The sequence below is a fragment of the Panthera onca genome, chromosome B4 (assembly GCF_046562875.1).
Source record: "Panthera onca isolate mPanOnc1 chromosome B4, mPanOnc1 haplotype 2, whole genome shotgun sequence".
Taxonomy (NCBI): domain Eukaryota; kingdom Metazoa; phylum Chordata; class Mammalia; order Carnivora; family Felidae; genus Panthera; species Panthera onca.
The window spans coordinates 15,019,372-15,047,107 of record NC_138345.1 but is presented as its reverse complement, the minus strand read 5'-3'; the positions used below and the strand labels follow the sequence as shown (position 1 = coordinate 15,047,107).

Below are 27,736 nucleotides of genomic sequence, written 5' to 3'. Positions count from 1 at the left end.
GGATACCAATCAGATTGGATTAGGGTCTACCTTAAGGACCTCATTTAAAATTTTTTATCTAAAGGCTCTATCTCCAAATATAATCACATTCTAAGGTATTAGGTGTTAGAGTTTCAACATATGAATCTTGAGATGACACAATTCAGTCCACAACACCTGACCACCAGATGTAATATTGAAATTTACGCCAACCTGGTACTTCCAATTCCCATTGCATTGTACATTTTTATTTCCAGAGTTCTGATCAGTTTCTATCAGGGTATATAACTTGATCTATGCCTGTATATTTTTTATGATCTGTCTTCTCCAATTGGAATGTAAATTCTACAAAGCACTACAACAGTGCTTAGTGCATAGGAAGCAATCCATGCATAGTGTTGAATGAATAAAATTTATCCATGTAGTATTGATGAACATTTGGGTCATTTCCAGCTTAATGCTGTTAAAAACAATGCGCTAAAATCATTTTACACATGACACACATGTATAACACATGGTAGATAGATAATATAGAAAGATATAGATATAGATATAGATGATATAGATATAGATATAGATATAGATATAGATATAGATATAGATATAGATATACATTCTATACAATATATCCTAAGAGACATTGGGTATGCATTTATTGCTGAGTCATAGGGTATGCATATTATATTAGTTTCCTGTGGTTGCCATAACAAAGTACAACACATTAGGTAATTTAAGGCAACAGAAATTTATTCTTTCACAGTCTGGAGGCTAGAAATCTGAAATCAAGATGTTAGCAAGGCCGTGCTCCCCCTAAAGGCTCTACAGAAGGATCCTTTCTTGCCCCTTCTAGCTTCTGGTGGTAGTCAGAAACCTTTGGCTTGTGGCAGCATAACATTCTGTTTCCATTTTCACATGACCTTCCCTGTGTGCCTGTGTCCCTGCCCCTTCTCTAGCCCCTCTCTCCTTACTCTTACATAGATATCAGTCATTGAATTAGGGCCATTCTAATCCTGTATGACCTCGACTTAATTACGTTTGCAAAGACACTATTTCTGAATAACCTCACGCTCACAAATACCCAAGGTTAGGATTTGAACATAACTTTTTAGGGTACACAATTCAACCCATAATATGTATTTATCTACTCTTAGTAGATAATGCCAAAATATTTTCCAAAATGGTTGTGCCAGTGAACACTGCCACCATGGTATTTGAGAGACTGCATTCCTCCATACCTTCTCTGATATTTATTACTGTCAGACAACTTACTTTTAGCTAATTTGTTGATTGGGGTAATAACTCATTGATGGTTTCATTTGAGAATTAGCCTGCTAAGTTTCACAGGATAATTTCTGTGTTTGGATTTTGATTGAATTGTAGGTATAAAACAGTTTGGCAGTAATATCTTTATGGTATTGTCGCCAAATCCATGAATATGGTATATTATGCCATTTATCTGGTCATCTTTAATGTCACTCAATAAAGTTTTATGTTTCCCCATTACAAAAATAACTAAAGTCCAAATTCTTTCTAGTCTAGTGTAGGTTCTGACAAAGCAGGCAGAGCTGCCTTATGTCAACGTGGACTCTGTCCACAGCACACTAAACTAGGTCGCATGACATATTAGACAGAGGGAGGATCTGAGAGTCAGTGTCCTCATGCTTTCCATAGTCTGTCCAGAGCCATTCTCAGCTTTGGCCTGGTTAAACTCTGATCAGAAAGCCATGGCTGCCACTGGGCACTGCATGGTAGGAAGAGGGGCTGGCAGCAGAGGTTAGGGACAGATCAGTGGGCAGGTAGACTGGTAGATGGTTGACTGACACTGTTTGTGGCTGGAGTAAGTAAAAAAATGAGGCCAGGTGAGCTGGGGTGTCTTCCCAGGTTCTAAGCACACTGAGAGAGATCAAGTTACAAGGTGCATAAAAGGCAGGTTGCAGATGCAAGTCAAGCTGGGGAAGTACCATATTAGGAAAAAGACTGGCCCTTAAGTCAGTGGATGCAGGCCAGTGCCCACTCCAGGACCAACACAAAGCTCTTCCCCTCCTCCCCAATTCCACAGGGACACAGAAATCACCCTCCTCCCTCCATACACCTGAACAACATCTTAGAAAAGAAGGGGAGATGGAAATGATCTTAGAGGCTGAGTGCCATTGTCCGAGAGATATTCAGCGAGAGATGTAAGGACTGTGTAGATGGTTGGATAGAACTGTGTTTTAAACCAGACTCGACATTTAGTTTATCTTTGCTCCACGGATAGCTGTGCCAGTATAAAAAGGCTGAGTTAAAGACCAAATTTAGGGGTACACTTTCTCTGCATAAAAGAGTTATGATAGGAGTTTGAAAAGTGAAGCCCCACAATGGACTCTTCCCACTTTCTGCCTCTTCTGCTACTACCCCATTCTGCATATGGGTAATTTTTTAAACATTTGCTTATTCTCTTGCTCCCTATGCATCAGGTGCGGTCATTCAGTGCTCTCCGTGGTGCTGCCCTAGCCTACATATTTAAGCGTGGTCCCCACAACCTTGTAGCATACCTTTAATCCGTATACAGTCAGCACCCCTCTCCCCCTACCAACCTATGTCCCCAAATGGTTCAAGTTGCTGTTTCTCTCCAAATCTATGGTCATAATGTTCTTTTTGCTAAGGATACTCTTCCTCCTTTTTTGTTCAAGCCCTCTGACCCCATTTGTGGTCAAGTTTAAACCCAAAAGTCCTTTCCAACTAGTATAATTTGTTCTAAAGCACCTTATTATAAATGTTATTTTTTCCCCTAATTATTTGATGTGTATCAGCCTATCTTATGTTTTGGGAAACTCCCTTATACAATTTTGTATTTCTCCATTATAGTTACCATGGCAGCAGGATATAGTATAGATATTCAACATGAAGCTGATGATGGTCTAGACTATTTAAAAAGTAGAGGAGAAAAAAAAATAGGACCTTTACTTTCAATTATAGGTTGCAGTTATACGTTTTAATTGTTCCATTGTTGTTGACCTTAACTTAGACTGATGTAATTGCTTTCACTCACTTGGGACTTGTTTTCACATATATATATATATATATATACATATATATATATACATATATATATACGTATATATATATATACGTATATATATATACACGTATATATATATATATACACGTATATATGTATATATATACGTGTATATATATATATATATGTGCCTAGGTAGTAAGAAAAATGTCCTTAATTTACCCCTCCTTAGTCTAATAGTATTTAGAAGGAATGTGAATATTGTTATCATTTACTGCATATCACTTCGCTCCTCTAGGTGTGTGCCTCATTTAGCAGATGAGGAAACCGGGGTTTTGATTGGTTATTTGTCTAGTCACACCATGAGCTAAGTGTTCAGGAATAGGGATTAGAACATGGGTTGGATAACTCTGAAGCCTAACCTACATAGCCCCCTCTATAATGAAATGAAATTGAGAGCTTAAGAATTAGAATCAGACAGAGCCAACTGAGCCAAAGATTTATGAAACTGGAGAGAAGGTGAAGGGTGGGAGTTGGGACAGTTGAAAAAAACTTTCATTTGCTGTACTGTTTATTCCTGCACCTTTGCTGGCTATGAAGCTATGGTGTGCCTTTTGGAGGCACAAAGTAGTCTTTTGAGAAACTCTTCCAGAAGCTCGTAAGTCTTCTAAGTCTTCTAACTCTAACTCTAAGTCTCCCCAGAGTCCTCGTGACACAAGGGGGAATACTCTAATTTTAATTTAAGAGATAGTGAGACTGAAAGACAAAGGAATGCAATGATTTTGCAATATACTATCTCATGGTGAAGGCTAAAATGAGAAATAAGAAGCAACCCGATAACGTTCCCTATCACTGTGAGTCCAAGAAACCATTGTTCCGCCTGCTGAAGCTGAGGATTCCTATCAGGTCCTTACTTCAAACTAATGTGATATCACCAGCTCTTTGCTAACTGATAAAGTTAAAAAAGTAAATAAATAAATAAATCAGGGGTATACTTGTATATAACTGTTTGGGACCATGAAAGTACATTCAGAAACATATCAAAACAATCATAACATAAGTGGCTCTCTATGACGCAAGAGAATGGGAGAAACGAAATGCCACGCTTACCTGCCCATGCTTTTTACTGTGCTAGGGTTCACATTAATTATTGTGCATGCTCAGTGTAAGAAGGTTAAAGACTATGAAGAATGTGAAGCAAATATGATGCTGCTAAAGTGGTAGTGGCTTGATTTTTTTAAAGAGGAGCCTGGAGTTTCCCTCCTGGCATTGTGCAAATCTAGGGATTCCATGCAGCCAGCTCATTCAATGTTCCTGACTTAGACATCTGTGCAATTCATGCCTCCTGAGCCTCCAGAGCCACACATCAGGCAGGAGTGAGTATGTACTGCCTGCTCATGAGAAGATCACTCATCTGGGGAGGGGGCAGAACTCAGTAACTTGTAGGAATTGAAGATCTCATAGAAACCTAGAATCTTCACTTTGGATACCAGAAAGATGTAAGATACTAATAGTTTATACTGAGTTGTTAGATTGTAGGTGTTCAATTACTATTACGTGTACTTACATATAATATTGTGATATTCATAGCAGGTACTACAAATACAGGGTGCTACACTAATATATACTTTTTAAACTTTGTCTCTGCTGAGCAATTATTTTGATCCCTTCCATGACTTCTATTCAGAAGCAGATTGCAGGTCCATTACAAAATGGGGTAGTACTAGGGCAAACACAGGAGGCAATTTCAGAAAATAGGAATCTAAATTTGTAACTTCCAAGAGACAGGAAATAGAAGTCATCTTCTCACTGACTTAAACAGGAGAGAGAGTGAAATAAAGACACACACCAACTCATTCATGCATTTATTCATTCATGCAACATATATGCACTGAGAACCCACTCAGCTCCACATGCTGAAGCTACCAAGGTGAGGTAGATGACCGATCCCTGCCCCCACGAGGTCTAGTGAGGCTGGGGCAATCTTGACAACACACCATGTAGCCCACTAAAGATGTGTATGACTCATTTGAACAACACGTGGGGTAGGCACTGTGGTTATACCTGGAATGGGGAATTGGCAATTCTTAAACTGAACTGGTCATCTACACTTCAAGTATCTCACCCACATTTCACAAGCAAAGGAAGGATTCCTATGTAATCCTACCTTTTGGATAGACCTCCTCCATCTCCTATAAAGGAGTTCACAATTTTAGAATAAAATGTTCCCTGTAACTTTTTTTTAATGTTAGAGATTTGGGCAAAACTCAGGGCCAATGTTCACTTTGCTATGTTTTGATTTCTGTGCCTTGGCAAAGCAAGGGATTTTTGTGGGTGAAAATTCCTCTGAATATTTTTTTCTGGATGAGACATGCCACCTACACTATCCTTCCCTAATCATCACACTCTCCTATTAATTTTTACTTTGAAGTTCTTAATGTGTATGAATACATTTTCTCCATTTAGGTATGAACTTATTTATCCTATCCTCCATTATTTGTGATAGCATTACATCATACATCCATAGCTTTAAAATACCCATTCCTTTCAAATGCAATTTGAATTCACTAGTATAAATATTTTGGCATAGGGAAAGCATTTTTAACAAGAGGGTGGCATTTAAACTATTTTATGAAGATGGCATGAGCCCAGAAAGCTTGTTGGAATTTACAAATAATCTTTTGATTTATATTTTACTTTGTAAACCAGGACCAGGAGAACCACTAATTAGAACCATGACTCAAAGCTATAAGGAGTACTTATTGATTCAGATCATGGAAAGACTGGAATGATCAAAAGCAAACATCCATCTCCCTCTTCATCCAGAGTTCAGGGGGTTAAGTGCTATTCGTCTCAAATCCTTGGCATTAACTCCATCTTTGTAACAGAGAAGACAATTAACATCTCTGTCTAGTCACAGTTAGGATGTAGTATATTAATTAGCAAAATCATTCAATTAACAGCACTCAGTGAAATACACCACTTGTTTCTCACCTTTACTCATCTGTTTGAACACACAAACAATAGTCACATTGAAGAAAGTGTCTAAAGCCCTAGAATGTGTACCTACTAATGTTTCAACTGCACTAAGAATATGTGGCCTGGTATTTAAAGCAAGGGCTGGTAGGGTGTGTGTGTAGGCATAATCTATGTAGACATGATCTATTCACTCTTTACTAATTATATCACACAATTGTAAACTTGTACCCACAAATAAGCATATATAGAAATGTCTTCTCCTTTTATACATTTCTGAGGCTCAAAAAAGTTAAGTAACTTCCTCAGGACACATAGCTATAGTTAGTAGCAAAGCTCAACTTTTAACCTAGGATGGGGTGTCTTCAGAATCTGGAATTTTTCTCTTACTGCTATGCTAGATGGCCTCCCAGGAATGCATAAAAGTCACAGAATAATCAGAGATGTGGTTAAATATTTATGTACAGGATTAGTCATCTTAGCATTACTTCAAGTCGTGAAAAATTAGAAATCTCATAAATGTCCGACAGTTGAAAATGGCAAATGATTTATGGTACAAGAGAATATTATTACCCCATTAAAAATCATGTTTTTCAAAAACAGCCATTTGAAGAAACTTGTTGTACAATGCAAAGCAGAGAAATAAAAACAGGTTACAAGTCAACAGCAGCATTATGAGTCTATTTTCTTAAAAAAATGCACATAAAAAATGCATAGGGAAAAAAAAAAACAAGACTAGAAGTAAATAGACCAAAACATATTTAGATATTATTTCTGTTTCTTGATTTGAAATAATGAGTGATTTTAATTCTGTATACTTTTCTGTATTTTAAAAATTATCTACAATGATCATATATTAGTTTTATGATTAGATGATGGTAAATTACATGATCTAAAAGAAATGTACAAGTAACTCTTTAGCTTACTGAAATCCTTTCTTTAACTCATTTGGCAAAGGGGTGCCTAGATGGCTCAGTCAGTGGAACGTCCAACTCTTGATTTCAACCCATGACCCCAGGGTTGTGAGTTTGAGCCCCGCATCAGGCTCTGCTCTGGGCATGGAGCCTGCTTAAGATTCTCTGTCCCTCTCCCTCTCCTTCTGCCCCTTCCCTGTTCTCCCTCTTCCTTAAGAAAAAAACAAAACTAAAACTAAAACTAAAACAAACAAAAACAAAACAAAAACCCATTCAGCAAATATTTACTGAGTCTCTACCATCTTCCCTGTTCTATGACTCAAGACAGGGTACAGAATTGTAATACATGGGCTCTGCCTTCAAGGATCTTCCAGTCCAGTTAAGAAATAGAGAAGGGCATACATGTTGAGTATGAAAATACATGCACTAAATATATACTCAACATATCCTATGTTCTGTTCTGAGTTAATCATATACTCTTTTATTCCAGACCACTGTTCTGTGAAGCTGATGTTTTGATTCTCCTTTTACTTAAGAACTGAGGTACAGAGAAAGCTGCCTGAAGTAATGGTGGGCTGGAATTCGGAGTCCTGGCATTCGGAGTCCTGGCCGAGTGGCTCCCAAATGTCTGCTATTCCAACTGCTCGTGTGGCTTCTCGGGCTGAGATTCTGGAGCCCAGAGAGATTTATCTTCTGGTGAAACTACAATCGCAGTTTAAATGGAGAGATTGATCAACTTTGACAAGTTTAATGAACTGATCCCTACTCCCCAACCGTGGCCCCTATAGCATTAACTGAGTCGACAGTTGTTTTATTGTCACCTGAAAGCCAGAGATGGATAGGAAATGAGTGAGTAGGTGTGTGTGTCTCCTCTACAACCTCTATAGAATGACCATGGGATTATATTTAATCATTGGCTTGTCCATTTATTCAATCAATATGTATTTTCCACCTTGTGGATAGCAACAACTGGGAATGCTACTGGGGATACAACATATATAAGATGGAGTTACTACCCTCTAGATGCTCACAGAGTGGGTGATCTTCTAAACAATTAGTTATACAGTGTATGTGAGAAGTGCTATGACAGAAGGGTATAGATGGGCTGAGACCCCACCAAGAAGGAGGCCACTAACTCTTCCTGGGGAAATCACCTCTATTAGAAGCTCCTTGAGAGTAGCAGCTCAGTTTATTTACTCACCTATCTTTGGAACACTCAGTTTCACATCACAACAGAAGCTCAGCAAATGTGTGTTAAACTATTGAAGTTGAGGAAGATAAGAGTCAAGGAAGGTCATCATTTACATTTACATAACCACTCTAAGCACTTTCCCCTTGGTGAGTTTCCATTTCCCCACACTGCCATCAGTCCACGTCTTCTGAAGATAAGACAACTCAAGAATAGCATCAGGAGACCCAAAAGAACAATGACTTTTTCTTCTCTCTTAATCTCACATCAGTCACAGAAGCAGGGAACGTGTAAGTGTTATGGTCTTTCACCCTACTCTATCTGGATCCATGGATATCATGACCTTTTCTATGTTCTATAAACCTACATTACCATTCTCCCAGTTAAATTACACACTTACTTTGCTCCAGCCCACTCGGTGTTGGCACTCAATCTTAGGCATGTCATTGAGGTTCCCACTCTGAGCCTTTGCTCAAATCATTTTTATTACAAATGCCCTCTTCTTTCCCTTCTCTCACTCTTATCCATGATATCCACTTTGCTGTCAAATTTTAAAATGCCTATAGTGCTTGACCCACTGCTAAGAATTTACCTTAATAATTTACTTCCAAAAGTTTGTCAACATACTTACATCTATTACAGAAGCTTTGCCTGTAAACTAGAAAATCTGGAAATAGCTGAAGTACCACCCACTGAAAAGAGTTAAAATAAATTAGGAACCATCATGGTGAAGGTATTGTGCAGTCATCAAGGATTGCCATTTTGTCGCCTTGTGTATTTTAAATTGAATTATCTTAACTCTCTCAGGCCTGATTTGTACTGTGTAGATCCACCCCCCTCCTTTATCTCTGAATTCTTCCACTGACTACCCTCTAGCTACATTAGCTTTCTTTTTTTTTCTTGGAATATGTCATTCCCATTTCCACTGTGAGTTCTTTTTATTAGCAATTTTTCTCCCTACATCTCTCCATGGCTGACTCTTCTTTTGCTATTCAGTTCTCAGTTTGATCATCTCCTCCACAGAAAGTCCTATCCTGTCACCTGATTTAGGGGTCTGCAAGCGTTTCTGGTAAGAGCTAGATAGTGAAGCAGTTAGGCTTTGCGGGCCAAGAGGCAATGTCTTCAAAGCTTTGAGCAACTGTTCTCATGGAAAACCAGTGATCTTTTTTGCATTAAAAATTGTAAAAACTGTTGTTAGTGCATGGGCCATACAGAAACAAGATGGCAAGCATTATTCAGCACAGACCGTCGTGTGCCTGATCTCGGATTTAATTTAAAGAAGTGTCTCTCGTCATTCTTGATCACAATGTCTTACTATGTTTTTACCGTAGCTCTCATTACTACCTACTATTTTATTTGTTATTTAATTGTTTATCTTCCTGCAGTAGAGCAGGAGCATTGCTTATCTTTTTTTTTTTAATGTTTATTTATTTTTGACAGAGAGCGAGCGAGCACGAGCAGGGGAGGGGCAGAGAGAGAGGGAGACACAGAATCTGAAGCAGCCTCAAGGCTCAGGGCTGTCAGCACAGGGCCTGACGTGGGGCTCGAACTCACAGAGTCATGGGATCATGACCTGAGCTTAAGTCGGACGCTCAACCAACTGAGCCACCCAGGCACCCCAGAGCACTGCCTATCTTGTTCACTGCTATATGCCCAGTACCTATGAGAGTGGTTCGCACATAGTGGCTACTCAACAACCATTTGTTAAATGCATAGTTAAATTTCAAGGCAGACAATACGCTCTTTGGGGACAGGGGCCATAAGAGAATCATCTCTGCATGATTCAGAGTACCTAGGAGATTAGCTTGGATTTTGATTCTATGAATGAAGAGCTCTTCAAATTTAGCCTGTGCAATGATTTTGTGTAAGCTCACTTCAAATAAATCGCTCTATTTTCAAAAGAAACAAGACTAAAACCTTTGTCTTCATGAATTTAACATTTGTGGTAGTCTCTTTGCAGGTAATGCATAAGTTCATGACATGAGATAATTTGCAATTTTGCTGAGAGATTAATTTGAATCCTAGAAGTTGGTGAAAAGGACTCACTCTCTTAGAGACTAATGTGGCCAGAAGCCAGTATGCAACCCAGGATGTGCGTGTTTGGTGATGGGGTGGGTTCAACTTACCATCTTGTGTGTGTAGGAAAAGATTTTTCTTCTGAAAGGTAATATATAAATGTTGACTGAAATAAAGAAAACTTCTAGAATGATAAGGTAGGTGAAGGAGACTAAAAAGGTATTAGTTCTTTGCCAGAAAATAGACTTTTGGATAAAGAGTGAAATGTTAAATTCCTTGGTGACTAGAAGCTATGATAGAAACAAGCCAGCCATATGTTCTTTATGAAAATACAAAAAGCAAGATTTGTGAAATGGATTTAGTAAGTGTTTGCAGCCAGGACATAAGCTGATCATCAAGAGAGTTGGATCATTTACATATACTTTTGCAGTTATATGAAACTACATTGCATAGAGAAAATGGTATACCATGATGGTCTTTATGAATTTGCAATTTCCAAGGGTTTCAGGAACTCTCCCTCATGAGTTAAAGAATCTGCTGTTGTTTAATAAGCACACAAGGAGTTGGCAACTTTATAAACAGGAGGTAGAGATTAACCTATAAAAATAATTAATTAGGTAGGATGGTAACACAGGCAGGATTTGAAGCTAGGGGATGCTCTGCCCTGTTATTGAAGTATCTATTTCTCTCTTTCCTCAGCCCCCTTCACATTTCATTCTCCTTACTGCACACTGTTGATCCCTGCCCCTCAATTCTCCTGCCAGCCATTTTCCCCTGGAAATGTTCTACCATTAGCAAATGCCTTGCTGTTTAATGTTCTCTCGGAAAGTTCAGAAAATGACATACACGACGTCCAATTATTAGCTTGCGCAGTGTGACCAGTGTCAACATTGTTAGGTTTTGCATAATTTCGTGGACAGTATCTGTTTTACTTAAATACCATCACACTAATTTACTCTGGATCAATAGGCAAACTGATAACAATTACAAGATGATTGTGCAGATAGAGCCTATTCCAGGGGCAAATCTGTTTCATCTAAATGATCAAAAAGTAACAACATAATATTTGATACGTTAACTGGTGTATTTCATTCCTGGCATTCTCTTGAACCACTTGCCTTTCCCCAGTTTGGTCACTGGCATGCCACGGGTTAATACATTAAAATATTATCCTGCCATATTTGGATCAATGGATTTAAACTCAGAGAATAAAAGTATGATTCCTTGTTGTTTTTTTAAAGGTTTATTGTTAAATAATCTCTTCCCCCGATGTGGGGCTCAAACTCATGACCCTGAGATCAAGAGTCATAGGCTCTACCAGCTGAGTCAGACAGGTGCCCTGAGAGTATGATTTTTAACTCTCATATTTTCAAAGCTGAAAAACAAGCATAAAATCTTTGGATTTGAAAGACTATACAATTAGGCTTTTTTTCCCCCCTGGAAATAGACAAAAGTTGTCTGGACTGGTGGATGGAAAAGGATAGCTGGAATGGAAGCCAGGGAGCTGAGATATGTGTCTCAGAGAATAGAGCTAGTACTCTCCCCCATACTAGACTGGCAATCCCTGGATGGGAGTGAAACAGGGCGAAAGAACTTCAGATGGTTTGGGAATCTGCAAGCAGACACTAATTTTGCCTTGTGCTTTCTGACAGCAAGCAGCAAGACCTCAGGTTTTCTGCCCTGTAGGGATTGTATTTAATTATCCATTCACTCATTTGCTCACTCAGCGTGTATTTTCTGCCTACCTGGTGGTGGGCACTGTATCTGGGAATGGGAATACCAGTGTGTAGAAACCCGGGATAAGAGCAAAAGTGTAGGATCTAATGTTGCTCAACAAAACTCTTTGCCCATAGTTTGCCCTGTCAGGCTGATGGTAATTCACTCCTCCAGTGCTCGGGATACAAATCTTGACATCATCTTTGACTCCTCTTTTTCTCGTACTCTGTGTCCAATCCAACAAGAGATTCTTTTGGTTCTGCTTTCAAAATGCATCCAGAATCCAAAAACTTCTCTCCACCTCTACTGCTACTGAAATGAGTCTCCTTGCTTCAACCTTCCTCTCATAGTGTGATCTCAACATACTAGCGTGGTCACTCTTCTGCTCAGAATTCTCCCTGAAGTCCCCATTTCACTCAGAGTAAAACCAAACCCAATTGCCTTTCTGAATGTGTCTCTTGCTTTTCTCACCCTTGCTCACTGTGCCACAGTGACTTTCCTGCTATTCCTTGAGTAGACTCACTCCTATCCCCAGGCCTCTGCACCTGCTGTTCCCTGTGCCTGCAAAGTCCTTTTCCCAACGCCCCCACTTGAAGAACCTCTTCACTTCTCTCATCTGCCCACATATTGCCTTCTTAGTGAACTCTATTCTGGACAAACCTGTTTAAAATTTCAAACCACCATCCCTAGGCTGCACTCCCAAATCTCCTTTGCCCTCCTCTGCTTTACTCCATAGCACTTACCAACTTCAAGCATACTGTGTTGTTAGACTTATGTATTATGCTTATTATTTATCACTTATTCCCTCATCACTTATTCCCTCATCCAAGAATGCATGCTTCATGACGTCAGAGGCTTTAGTTAGTTTTGCTCACTGAAGTTTCCCAGGAGTCTAGAAAAGGGCTCAGAACATAATAGGTGCTCAGAAGATACTTGCTGGCAGAGATGGTTGAATGAATTCTTCAAAGTATAGTGTAGGAAGCACTGGAATGATTGCTCAAGCACATAAAAGCACAATTGTAGTGGCAGGTCTTAGTCCCATGATGTTCCCTGACCAGCGAGGCATGGAGGAGGGCTAAGAAATGGCTGAGGGTTGAACTGAGAGATTGTGAGGTCAGAACAAAGGGTGTGACAGTGGCCAATGCTGTGGATTAATGATGGGGACCAAGGGAATGGGGGTCATTGAAGTAAATGAGTGTAGGGCAGGGAGAAATCAGACAGGGTTGGCCCCCAGTAGTCAGACAGCTCATACCATGGCAGCACTCTGTAAGATTCCAGTTATCTAGATGCAACTTTGGGTGAAAGGCAGATTAATTTTTCTTCCCCTGGTAGAATATGGGTTATAAATAGAAAGTAATATGACATATACAAAACATTACATGCTTTGTGCACTTGAGTTGTATGCAGATTTCTACCTTCTACCAAAACAACCTGGCTGATTTCTGTGATTCCTCAGTAAACTTGGATCCAGTTAACTATCACGCAGCAGACACATGAACTGTGTGACTGAGAAATGAATACATGAAGTAGAGAGAAGAACTGACTGCCTTTTACCATTTTTCCTTCGTGCAAAAAGTCAACCTTTCATGTCCTGCCCTGTTTTAACAGTCTCGTTATTCAGATTTTCAGGTTGTGGTGTAATTGCAGAAGTCTGGTAGTAGAATTGTGTCATTAGGTTTTTATCCCAATATCCTGCCTTGCTTGTTCCAATAGTGTGTTTACTTTGGAGAAAATTAAATAGGAAGTTTGCTTCCATCTATGCATTGAAAAAAACCTTACTAGGGCCACTTGGGTGGCTCAGTCAGTTAAGTGTCTGACTTTGGCTTAGGTCATGATCTTACAGTTTGTGGGTTCAAGCCCCGTGTCAGGCTCTGTGCTGGAGAGCTCAAAGCCTGAGCTCCAGCTCAAAGCCTGGAGTCTGCTTCGAATTCTGTGTCTCCCTCACTCTCTGCCCCTCTCCTGTGCTCATGCTCTGTCTCTCTCTCAAAAATAAATAAAACATTAAAAAAGTTTTTTTTTAAACCTTACTAAATACCTACCACATATGAGACATTCTCTGCAAATGAAGCACATACAAGCTGAATGGATTTCTCCATCCATGTTTCATTGGGACATCAAGAATAACATATCTAAAATGAAACTCATCCTTCATCCTCTAAATCCACTTGCCCTCTGTTCCTTAACTTGGCTAAAGTCCTCTCCACCCATCTAGTCATCCAAACCAGAAACCCTGGGGGCCTAGTAGTGCAGGACTACTCAAGGTGTGGTCTACAGATAAGTGTTGGACCACAGATTACCACTGTCACGAGATAAACACACAAATTGAAAGTACGCATTAGAAACTCTTAGAGGGATTTGACATTTCTGCAACATCCAAGCACATGATCATTTTCTTTTGTTTTGTTTTACAAAGGTATTACTCCACAGTGTTTATGAATTCTCTAAACTGGACTTCACTGAGACAGTTTGAGAAGCACTGTTCTAGACTGCTTCTCTGCCCTCACTATCTATCCATGCAGACATCAATTCTGCGATCCCATCCCAAATATATCTCAAATTCATTCTCTTCTCTTCGTTCAGTTTAGGCTCTCATTGTTTACCTGGTATATGACAATGGTTAGGTAACTGCTTTCTTTCTCCTTAAGCTTCTGTGTTCTTCCAATCATGTACCATATTGCTTCCAGAGAAATATTTGGAAATTCAAAGATGATCATATGCCTCTCTGTTTAAAATTTGACAATAGTTCTTGACTAGCCACCGAATGAAGTACATGTTCCTTTACATGATTTTCAAGCTCCTCCACAATCTTGCTCTTTACTAGTTTTTAGTTTAATCTTCTGCCATTCTTTGCTCTGTAGTATATACACGATCCATATCAAATTTATTTGGGGGAACTAAACCCACCTTACTTTTTCACACCTTTGCAACTTCAAACATTACATTCCATGCAACTGTAATAACTGTCTGCATTTGTTCCTTGGAAAAATCTTTCTTTTCCATAACACTCCATTCAACAGTATCAAATTTGGATTGCAACAATAGGACAAAGGTACAAGTCGTTGGCACCTATAGGTCAGAAGTAAGGAGGTGAGCATATTAGAATCAGATAAGAGAAGATCTAAAGCTTGGGGTGAGGGTTCTGAACTAAATGGAAAAGTCAGCATGGCTCTAGGGAAGTCCAGAACTGAAAGAGAAGAACCAAGTCAGGTCTAACAAAGAATAAGTTGTGATGGTATTGAGGCTCCAACCCTGAGGTCAAGAGAAATGTCACAAGACATTCCCAAGAAGCGAAAGCCGGGAACCAAATAGGATCCAGATCAAGATACTTGTTGGAGATCTCCAACAAGAGCAGGGAAAATGTACACTCTGCCCACCCTGGGGTCTGCTTAGTACCTTTGTTTTTGTTTCTATACGTCCATATGCAGAGGCTTTCACTCTGGGATGCTTTATGTCAAGGAATCCAGTCTGTTCTGCTCAGATACCACCTTTCATCTCCTTGCTACAGTTTGCTTATGTGTGTACGCTTATATATTCATTAGCTGTTAACTCACTGAATTGTAATTATTTATTTCTTTGCATATTTTCCCACTCTGCTAGACCACGAACTTCTGAGTGCAGCACTGTTTGTCTTCATGTTCTTAGTGCCTAGCACAGTTCATTGGCGTATAGCTGGTATTTAGACACATACTTGTGAGATGAATTACTAAGTGAAAACATAAGTGCTTATTTAGGACATTCAAGTAGTAGACTTAGAGCAACCTTTTTGACTGTCCATTAGTATGCTTCATGATTCACTGTAAAATCTTGGGTCATGTCACACACCAGGCCGTGATCATTGGATCTCAAGCTTCCATAACCTACCACTGGTACACAACACAATATTGACCTGTTCTAGGAAAATAAGTCCGGGACGAGATTTGTATGAGAAATTCCGTTGTCCACGTTATAAATGAATCTAGTTCAGAGGTCAACATGCTTTTTCTGAAAAAATCCAAAAAGTAATATTTTTAGGGTTTGTAGGCCATACAGTCTCTGTTGCAGCTCCTCAGCTCTGCATTTTAGTGTGAAAGAAACCATAGACAATTCATAAATGCGTGAATGGGGTAGTGAGCCAATAAAACTTTATTTACAAAAACCACACAGTGGGCCATATTTGGCTTGTTGGCTGTAATTTGTTCACCCCGATCTTGTCACTTCTAGTAATACTTCGTTATCAGAAGGGATCAGAGTAGGAGAAACAAATAGACACTGATGGTTACTACAAATCCTGGGCTAGATACTTGAAATTAGTTATCTCTTTTATCTTTCATAGCATCCTGTAAAATACATAGTATTATCTTGTTTCATGGATGAGAAAAGTAAATTGTTCAAACTATCTAAGTAGTTTTGTAAGATTGTATAAACAATAGCTGATGAACCCTCTACTGCAACCAGATCAAGGTGACTACGAAACTCATGCTTCCTTCATTCAAATACACTGTCTCTACTTCATTCAGTTGACCCTTTGTTGTGAGAGATGTAAATTGTGAGAAGTTTAAAGTTGTCTTTTATCCATCAGGAGAGGTGTGGCTGTACTTGGTAATAACCCCAGTAATCTCAAGTATCTTAAATGCCAGTGTGGTCTGTGAAATATAGCACAGCTGTGAAAGGGTGTTTAGACCTTAGGGCCGTGTGGGCATTTGTGTGTATGTGTGTGATTCTTAGGAAGGTTTAGTCATTCCCAGAGAGAGCAGAGAAGGTAAGCTGAGTGCATGTAGTGTGGTTCTTACTCATTCTGCATGTTCATTTCAGATTAGCATATTGTCCTCACTCTGGTCCCAGGCTGAGGGTGACCCAACCTCTAGAATATCACTGGTACCTATGGCAGGGAGTTGGGAACAAAGCAGATCATGCATACAGCAGCTTCAGCCCAGAATTGATACATATTAGTTCTACTCACTCTTCAGTAGCTAAAGTAAGTCAGATGGTTTTATCTGACTTCAGGGGGACATGTAGCTTGCCATGTACCCAGGATGAAGAAAACTATAAATATATGTGAATAGCACTAATGACTACCAAGGCTTTAGTAGGAAATTAGGATTTTTGCTAAGTAGATTAAATGTCAAAAGTTTTTGTATCTGAAATTATGCCAATGTGTGTGGGAGAAAGTGAAGGTCCAAACGCCTTCAGAACATATTAATGTTAATATCACCTTATGTATTAAATACAAAAACATTCTTTTCTGGCTTATTTACTCTGTTGTATATTTGGATGGTGAATATCATCTCCAAATATTTTGGCAATGGGAAATGCAGGCATTCTACAAAGCACTAGATATTATTTAACATCTTGTAGAATTGTCAAATCAAAGTTTAAAGAAAATTTAGTAATGTTAGAACTAGCATTTATATGATAATAAATATTGTTGATTCTTCTATTTGGAAAGGCAGAATGAAAATAATATAGCCAATTTGGAAACAAATGATAATTAGGAAACTGAATATGGGTAAACTTGGCTTTTTGTATGTGTTTGATACCAAGCCAAATTCTGTCCTCACTGACCCCCTACACAATTCTCATCATCAGAACTGGGTCCTTTATTACTATGTATAAATATACCTAAGGCTATGTCCAACCTCTAACACCAAGGAAATTAATAACTGCTGGAAAACTGGAGGGTACTTTGCAAGGGCTCTAAACCTATGGCCCTTTTCCACTGGTTACAACCCACAGGGGGCTGTTCACACATTATGAGACATGGCTTCACTCATCACCATGGCCACAGGATGATGAAGGATCTCCAAGACTTCAGGGTTCATGCTAATCTTAGTGCTGCTTCTCTATTGTGCTTATTAACATTTAGGAAGGAATGAATTGGAGGATTAAGGCAGCAGAACTTCTTGCTTTCATCCAGTAGCTGAGGTGGAACGACTACATTCCAGGGTTTATGTTTCAGCGTGATAGTGTTGTTCACACTGATTTCATATTTCTACCCCTGGAGCTTCTTTTTGTACAGGTCAATAATGCTAAAGGGATTCAGCATATATAGTGGGGGTAGAAGTCTGAGATGATTCCAAGTTTAGTGATTCTGTATACTGTGGCCTAGTATACACCAAGGGTGGATGTGACAGAAGTTGGTCAGAAGTTGTAGCATCTCTTTAGATCAATGGCACTTTTGACTAAGAGCTGTCAAAGTATTTGTTTTTTGTTAGGAAGGGTAAATGTCTTCTAGTCAGTTTAATGCTAGTAAGTGTATTAAATTTACTACCTTGGATTCATTCATTCTTGGTCCTTAGGTGATTTCATTGTCTATCTTTTATTTTCTGTAGGTATAACAGAAAGTTCATAAAAATTTGTCCTACTGCAACATTAGAAGGCCCAGGAAACAAATTTCAGTAAAATTTTTGTTATTTCTTGGCCAAAAAATTATAATCCCATAAATCATAGCACTATAAGAAACGGCATGCTGGGTCAGACTAATGGTACATCCAGCCATCATCTTATCTTTGGCATTGGTGGTTCTGACCAACATTTTTTGAGGAGAATGCAGGGTAGTGCCCTTTTATTAAACTAATCTCAAATGTGCCAAAATATTCTTAACTTTAAGGAAGTTTTGTTACCATCTATGTTTTCTGAAACCATTTTATGCATTGATAGTAGTAGAAAGAGCCTTATCCAAATGCTTCTGAAATATTTTTCATTTTCCCATAACATGTTATCTTTCCACTATATAAGTTAATAGCAAGTCCATTTGACCTCTCATATCATGGAAAAGGGGAGAAGGGTCTAGTGAGTTGAAAAGAGGATGTTGCATTTCTCTGTTTGGTCTTCCAGATTCATGCCTCTCCCTTCTCTCCCAGATCTGTGCCCTGGAAGGTTGACCTTTGTTGACTACATAAAGTAATCTTGCTGCCTTCTGACTTCCATTAGGTTTCAGCCAATGGGAGGAACTAGTAGGAAACCAGAGTGTAGGAAGAGAGAAAGGTCAAGGTATTTATTCCTCTGGCATCCTCTCTCCATGGTCTGTGGTTGGCTCGAGCTCTATTTGTCTCTCAGAGCCTATAGCTCTTGCCAGACCATCTTCTCTACAGCATCAGGTCTCCCTGAGTTTTGGGAATGGCCTCCATGCCTTGTCCTTTTAATCCTAGGCTTAATTTCTCTCTATTGCTCATCCCTGGGTACTTTATCATCCCTTCTTTAGTACTATTTCTAACTCTGCCTATCCTTTTGCAAATAGTCATTTTAATAAGCTCTCTTCAATTAGTCTTTTTAAATGAACCATCTGTTCCCTGCTACACCCCCTGACTAATACAAGGTGGTTTGTACCTTTTATTTGGGTGCTATGCTGCTTAGGGTGGGTACAGAAACACTGAGTGACTGATGGAGCTAGATGGGTCTTAAATCCTAAATACCGATTTTGTTGAGCTGTCGAGTATTTGCTGGGGGAAATAATTGATGGGAGTTTTTCTCCTCTGTGCCTAGCAGGAGGAAGCAAATTTAGTGCCTTCCTATACACTAAAGAGGAAATTGAACTGAATACATCCTTAGACAGTGTGTTAGTTTCCTATTACTGTTGTGACAAACTTCAGTGACTTAAAACAACACAAATTTATTATCTTACAGTTCTGGAAGTCAAAAATCCAAAATGGGTCTCAGTGGGATAAAATTAATATGTTAGCATGGCTGCATTCCTTTGAGAATTCTAAGGGAAAAACTATTTCCCTGCCTTTTCCAGCCTCTAAAAAGTGCCACATCCCTTCGTCCATGTCCCCTTTCCATCTTCAAACCCAGCAATAGACAGTTTAGCCTTTCTCACATAGCATCACTGACTCTCATGCCTCCTCCTTATATTTATAAAGACACTTATGGTCACACTAGCTCACCTGGATCATCTAGGATACTCTACTAAGCTTCAGGCTAGCTGATTGTCAGGAACTTTAATTTAGAAAGTATGGATTCTGAGAGCTATTGCATCTCCAACCAGCCATGACCCCTTGAGAAAGCAAGAATTGTACCAGCCCAGCTCTGGATTTTCTCCTAACTCTGACAGATAGTGATTGTCTTATTTTATTTTATTTTTAACAAATTTTTAATGTTTATTGATTTTTGAGAAAGAGAGAGAGAGAGTACGAGTGCAGGAGGGGCAGAGAGAGAAAGAGGGAGACACAGAATCTGAAGTAGGCTTCAGGCTCTGAGCTGTCAGCACAGAGACCAACACTGGGCTCAAACCCATGAACCATGAGATCATGACCTGAGCTGAAGTTGGAGGCTCAACCAACTGAGTCACCCAGGAACCCCTATAGTGATTATTCTAATAGATTAAAGTAGCATTTTAAATTCTAGTACTTTGAAAGAGGACCAGAATTTCTGTTATTTACTTAAGATTTCGGCAAAAAGTTTCAAAACTTACGAGCCATGTTTGCCAATGTCTTCCAATACGACTAATAACACAAGCCAGGAGTTATGGTGGTATATTTATGGGACCAAAAGTAGTGGTTACATGGACTCTGACCTATGAGGTTTTCCTATGCCACCTACTTACTGACGTAGAAGCAAAGCCAAGTTTTGCTAGAAACTTGATTTGCATGTATTCAGTGAGATTGTTACCTTTGCTTAAGACCAGAATATGCCATTCAAATAATAGTTTGACTGGTTTTTCCTCCTTAATAAAAGATTTCCAAGGCTTAGGAATCAGTTCTCATCTCTAGACTCCCCAGTAGGAACCAAAAAAGCAATGTGATAGTGTGAAAATAATAAAACAAAAACAATCCTAGAGCATCTCCAGGAGTGAAAAGTATTTTCCAATTCTCTTAACACATCATCTATGAATTAGATGATGTGACATTAAGACTGCTGACACACAGAAAGCTGGGGCCCTTGTCCAACATGCATTGAAATTCAGGGCCATGTTTTCTGTGCTGAGATAGGTGCTGAGAATTTGGAACATGTCTATTTTTTGAAAAAAATGATATCATAACTATTTCCCCAACCATTTATTTTTACTTTCCAAAAACCATAGTAATAACCTTTTCTAACTACATAAAAACTGCATTCATGCCAAAAAATTGCAACAGCATATGCTAATTCAGTGCTGTAGTAACTTTATGACTTGGTACTGCCTTAGAAATGAAGTAAGCCCTGATACAGGGTTTGAATTAGACCCTCGGAGAAAATTCTAGCAAGGAAGGTAAGTGGTGCTGCCTGTATCAAAGCCCAGGACTCCATCTCCTGGCCAGGGATGGACAACATTCCTTTGAAGTGTCTTGTCACACTGGAGAAAGAAAAGGCCACAAAGAACACAGAAAATGAGCAGAGGCACATGTCACATGTTTGCATGAACATATTCTGGTACTAGCATGCTGACATGTCATGACCGGTAACTAAATCCTTTGGGATTTGGAGGTAGCTGTAGGACCCCAATGGAAACACTTTGACTTTGAGGGTGCTATAGGGTTTCTTTCCTTGAATACTGGAAGGTGGAGTAGATCTTACCTGCATGTATTCTCTGAATTAATCTAGTCCAATCTGGATTTCGAATCCAGCCATTTGATGCACGTACATATGACCTTGTGTGTCATTTGATGTGCGAGTAACAGGAGATTAAACACAGTCTCTGTGGCTGTCAAGTAGATGGGGAGATAAGATGTGAAAATGAATAGATGATGAACAACACAAGGCCATACCTAACTCTGCTAAAACCAACAGAACTTGTGTTTTCCTGTCTTACTTTGTGCTCTTGGTCAAAATGCCATCCGTCCTTTAAAGCCCATCCTCCAAGAAGTCTCCTTTGATCCTGCTGAAAGGAGATCTTTTCCCCTTTTACAGCTTCATGGCTTACCTACAGTACGAGTCCAGTAAGTACTTATTAAATGGAAAAGTGATACATTAATTCTTGTTAAATGAATAAGTGAGAGATGTAGTAAGAACTTAGAGGTTAAGGTGATTGCTTCTGTTCGGAATGTTGAGGGAAAAAATTTAATGGAAGAAGTAACATTTAATTCCCTTTTGGGATTGTTACAAGAGTAGAGTCTTTGCTAATATGTCAAATTCGCGGTACATAAAAGGGTAAGATTTATACATCTCTGAAGAGACATCCACGGATAGTATCATGCTCCTTCTCTATCAACACCCCCCCACACACCCCCACCCCCACACACAGCAAGGATTTCTGACTTGGAAGATTTAGCATGGTATCTGGCCCACAGAAAATGATCAGTGCAAGTTGAATAAATGATTGAAATATTTTGAAGAAAAAAAAGTTCATCTTACATCTATATTGCCAGTCAATAATTCTTCATCTTTAAAGAACAAAATTAAGATTTCTTAAGACCTCTGTTGCAGGAAATTTCATACGTATCTCCTAATTTCAGTTCTTGCAACAATGCTGGGAGTCTGATATTATTCCCACCATTTTTGTAAACAGAACGTTTGGCTCAGTGGGATCAAGTAACTTGCACAGGTCACAAAGGAAGTAAAAGAGTGGCAGTTCAAATCCGAAACATGAGCTTTCCATTATTCAGAATATGTGGAAAACGCAGATAACATAGGTACCCTGTGTGGTTGGTTCATCCTTTAAAACAGCGTTGTCATTTTTATTTTTAACCTTGCCCGCCATGAATTAAAACTTTGTTTAGTCCTCTCCTTAAGAAGCTATTGTGGTCTTTCTGGTGAAACCACCCGAGTCTCCCATCTTAACCAAACCCATTGGGTTTGGAGAAATGTTCCTGAAATCTTTCCATCTTTTCCCCAGCATTATTGCAAACCTGGTTTCATTTTTACATTAACACATCCTCTGGTATTATATATATAAATAAAATAAACTAAATCCGGTGCTTCTTGTGCATCCTGATTGGCCAGGCCAGATGGAGTGATTTCTGCACTAGGATTGAAAATCAAAACACAGTGCTTTTTAAAGAGGTGGAAGTTTAGAAACAACTGTTCATGGCAGACTTAGCTTTAATTCTAAGGGGGTTAAGGTTTGTTTTCAAGCCACGTTTGATGATGGAATATTGGGATCTCCACCCTGGAGCTACTATATATGTATCACACGTCTATATTGCCCTTGACAAAGAGGGGGGCATAGCTAGAGCTGAGCTGTAGAGGGTTGCAGAGCAATGTAGCTGCTATTATCACAGTCGTGGCGAAGTGACGGTTGTTTTTACTTTTGATTTTTAAGAGCCTGTATGGAGAAACCAACGGATGAAAAGTCGCTTTGTTGCATAGGTTCTGCCCGCCCCCCCCCCCCCCCCCCCGAAGAACAAATTCTGAAGAGCACTACATGCTTATTTCCAAGCACTTACTATGAGTTAGGGCCCTTGCACTAGCTATCTGATTTAATCTTCAGGATAATCCTATGAAATTAGCATGACAATTCCTGTGTTGAGGATACATGAGATCTTTAGGGTCACACAACTAGTGTAGAGAAAAGCTGGGGTAACTAGCAAATTTATGGTTCCAAAACCCTTACTTGATTGCAGCGCCAGCTCTGAACGTACCATCAGGAATGTAAATGCATCAGAAGACAGGTTTCCTCTGTCACCGAGAAGACAGGGCCTAGAATATCTCTAAGTAACAATATTAGCATTTTGGGATGTATACAGGTTGGGGATATCCGATGCTTGTTTTCACTTTTCACCAAGAGAAGACAAAGGATGTCATGCAATAGGACAGTGTAATAATGATGAAACCAATATGGAAAGCATTGTGGCATAATAGCTTATATATAGGATTTGGATCCAGAAAGTATTAAAGGTAGACTTCCACTTATTTTCCTAGCTAGATAACCTTAAGCAAATTATTTACCCCATTTACCTGTTTCCTCATCTCTACAATGAGGATAATACAGTCAATGATTAATATACAACTAATGGTATGATTAATGCATTAAAAGCAGTTGATATTTAATGCATACATCTGGAGCTGGGAGATAAATATACACCTGTGAAACCATTTCCACTATCTGGGACATAAACATATCCATTACTTCCCAAAGTTTCTCCCTAACCTCATTATTGTTATTGTTTCTGTTATTTGAATGCACGAATACCTAACATAAGATATGCATTCTTAGCAATTTTAAGTATACAATACAGCATTGTTAGCTATCAGCACTGTGGTATACAGTAGATCTCCAGATCTTACTTATCTTGTATAACTGAAAGCTTCTGCCTTTCATCCATCACCTCCTCATTTCCCCAGCCCCTGGCACCCATCATTCCACTCTCTTCTATGAGTGTCAATTTTGGATTCTATATTAAAATGAGATTATGCAGTATTTGCCTGTCTGTCTTATTTCACGAAATATAATGCCCTCCAGGTCCATTCATGTTGTTGGAAATGGCATAATTTCATTCCTTTTCAAGGCTTAATAATATCCCATCATACCACAATTTCTTTATCCATTCATCTTTTGATGGACACTTAGGCTGTTTCTATATCTTGGCTGTTATAAATAATGCTTCCATAAACATGGCACTACAGATATCTCTTAGAATGCTGATTTCACTTCCTTTGCATATATACCCAGAAGTGGGGTTACTAGTTCATATAGTTGTTCTATTTTCAATTTTTTTGAGTGTTTTCCATAATGAATGTACCAATATACATTTCTATCAACAGCGTCTGGGAATTTCCTTTTCTCTACATCCTTGCTACCACTTGTTACCTCTCTCTCTCTTTTAATAATGGCCATCTTAATTAGAGTAAGGTAAAATCTCATTGTGATTTTGATTTATAGTTCTCTGATGATTACTGATGTTGAATATCTTTTCATGTACTTATTGGCCTTAGTTTTTGGATACTAACCCCCCATCAGACATGCGGTTTGCAAATATTTTCCCCCATTCTGCAGGTTGCCTTTCCATTTTGTTGATTGTTTCTTTTCATATGCGGATGCTTTTTAATTTGATGTAGTCCAACTTGCTTGGTTTTGCTTTTGTCTTCTGTGCTTTGGTGCCATATCCAAAAAATTATTGCCAAGACCACTGTCAAGGAGATTTCCTCCTATGTTCTTCATCTAGGAGTTTTATGGTTTCAGGTCTTGAGTTCAAGTGTTCGATCCACTTTTTTTTACTTTATTTAAATTCTAGTTAATTAACATACAGTGCAATATTGGTTTCAGGAGTAGAATTCAGTGATTCATCGCTTACATACAACAGCCAGTGCTCATCATAACAAGTGCCCTCCTTAATAACTATCACCCATCTAGCTCATCCCCCACCGACTTCCCTCCATCAACCCTTAGTTTGTTCTCTATCATTAAGAGTCTGTTATGGTTTGTTTCCCTCTCTCTTTTGTCTTTGATCCATTTTGAATTGATTTTTGTCCATGGTGTAAAAGTCCAATTTCATTCTTTTGCATCTGGAATCCACTTTCCCCAACAGTATTTGTTGAGAAGACTATCTTTTCTCCATTGTGTGTTCTTGGCACTCTGGTCAAAAATTAGTTGACCACGTATGCACCTGTTTATTTCTAGGCTTTCTATTCTCTTTCATCTGTCTATATGTCTGTATGCCAGTAGCATATTGTTTTGATTGCTTTAGCTTTGTGATATAATTTGAAATGAAGTTTTGTTCTTTTCATTTAAGATTGCTTTAGTATTGTTTTTTCTGTTTCTGTGAAAAATGCCATTGGGATTTAGATAGAGATTGTATTGAATCTGTAGATCCCTTTTGGTAGTATGGACATTTTATCAATATTAAGTCTTTTAACCCATGAGCACTGGGTATCTTTCCATATATTTGTGTCTCCTTTAATTTCTTTTATCACTGTTTTATAGTTTTTAGTATACAGATCTTTTACCTTCCTGGTTAACTTATGCCTAAATATTTTATTCTTTTTGATTCATATTACCCCCAAATCAGTGCTTGTTTTGAGACCACAGAGCTGCAAATAATGTGAGTTGCCTCCTGTGCCCATTCCCTGCCAGCTGAGGCTGAGCAAGGCAACACTCTACCTTCCTGTTTCAGCATTCATACCGTAAACACGTGTCTTTTTCATGGTATGTTTAGTGGCAATTATTTCTACAATTTTTGCTTTTCATGCTTGTGCTTTCTGGCGATTTTGCTGTTTAAAATGGACACTAAGCATAATGTTGAAGTTCTGTCTAGTGCTTCTAAGTGTAAGGAAGTTACGATGTACCTTACAAGGAAAAATGTGTGTTAGATCTGCTTTGCTCAGGCATGAGTTAGTGTGTTGGCTGTGCGTTCAGTGTTAATGAATCAACAATAGAGTACCTCCAGCAAAAGGAGGAAGACACTTTCCTGTCTTGATGTAAGTCCACTCTGGAAAAAATGCTAAAGTAGTATCTGGAGTGTATGCTGAAGCAATGGGAAAAGATGGAAATACAGATACATTTGTGGATTCATGAGTTAACAATCGTGGCCCCCACATATTTCTATTGGTTAACGGATGCTCCCCTCATCAAAAACATTACTCTCTCAGTTTGTAATTTTTCTCTTTTAGAGAATTTGTATCACTAGAGCAGTTGAATTGATTGGACTAGTTATTCAAAATTCAGCAGAGTCTTTGGCAAATAGATTATAGGAGGGATAGATCTGGCAAATATCTGGGTCACTGACCCAGGGTAGTGATAGAATGTGCAGTTGAAGGAGTTTTTTCAGAAGGGGCAGGACAGCTTTGAGTGCCTATTATGGGTTGGAAGGCACAGTTTAGAAGGTGAGGAAAGAACACATTGGTAAATAATAAGAATTTAAGAGGACACATTTACTTGCTTTATTTCACAAGTTTGTCCAGAGTCTCGTTGAGGCTCACAAGAAATTATTTTATTGACATGCCTCATGCAATGAAAACTCAGTCCATTTGGCTCAAACTAACAATCATGGTTGTTCAGAATTCATGCTACGTGCTATTGGTGTTGCATCAAATTGCTTTATAGTCATTAATTAAACAATTACTCAAATTGAAAATGTCTCTCTTAGGGGAATGTTAAAACATAACGATAAAGAACATAATTCTCATTAAGAACTATTAGTCCAAGTGTGACAAGCTTCATTTTTGTCTTATAGAAAACAGAGATGTGATTTGGTATTTAGTCAAAATAAATGGGTTATGACACATTCCACCCTTTGAAATGTTCCAAGGCTGGTGGGATAAAAGAAGGAGATCTGCAGATGGTATGCCGAGCAAAGGCATCTAATGAACCTAGCGTTGCTACATAGCAACAGCATTAGCATTTCATTTGTTGGAATGAATTATTTGAGTTTTTCACTTTTTCAAAAGGTTTATGCACTGATCTTCATGCAACGGTATAACTAATGATTAAAAATGAACAAAGGCTTGAAAAATAGGACTTATTAACAAAGGTTACAAGACCTGAAATAATTAAATCTGCGAGAAGGCTGATGGAATTATTTGGTCAGGAATTTTCAGTGCCTGAAGGAGGACTGTCCAGAAGATAGTAACTAGCTGTTCTTTCTCTCCATGGAATATATTAATAAATCTCAAAGGATGTCAATCTGAACTACAATAGGAGTTATTGGGGTGAGTTATGAGAAAGAACTTCCTGCCTGTTTTGGCAGGAAAGACTAAAATAATTTAGCAAAGAAGGTGTTCAGTCTTGTTCCCCTAAGAGTTTTTCCTGTCCCTCCCCGCAAATTAGAATCAATTCTCTTTGGCCTGAGAGATATCGGAACAGCCCTGTCTGAAGATAGGGGACCAAATGGTGTTTTGATGTCTCTGTTTTCAATAGGTTTGGTTATTACAGTCAATGTAGTGTGCTCAATGCTATATAAGCCTACTACTATTCTAAGACTTCACGGCTTTATTCTTTTTATAAGAAAGATCTCAAATTAGAGGTTGAAAATGTAAAAATAACAATTGCTTTAGCCCCGAGGAATTCTTAAAGCATGTCCATTTTCCTTGCCTCCTATAACTACGAGTTCATTATTAGCAAAAGCAGTTTTATTCATATTTCCTCACTTGCTTCCTCCTCCTTTGTCCCGCTCC

General features: G+C 38.7%; 1 long non-coding RNA gene across 1 annotated transcript in view; it reads left to right on the top strand.

Annotated features, from left to right (window-relative positions):
• The window catches only part of LOC132695060 (uncharacterized), a 51,597-nt gene extending 43,793 nt beyond the window's left edge, over window positions 1-7,804 (top strand). Inside the window, exon 2 of the long non-coding RNA XR_009617667.3 lies at window positions 7,361-7,804. This is a non-coding gene — a long non-coding RNA (uncharacterized LOC132695060). The remainder of the gene's footprint in view (window positions 1-7,360) is intronic.
• Window positions 7,805-27,736: the final 19,932 nt, after the last annotated feature.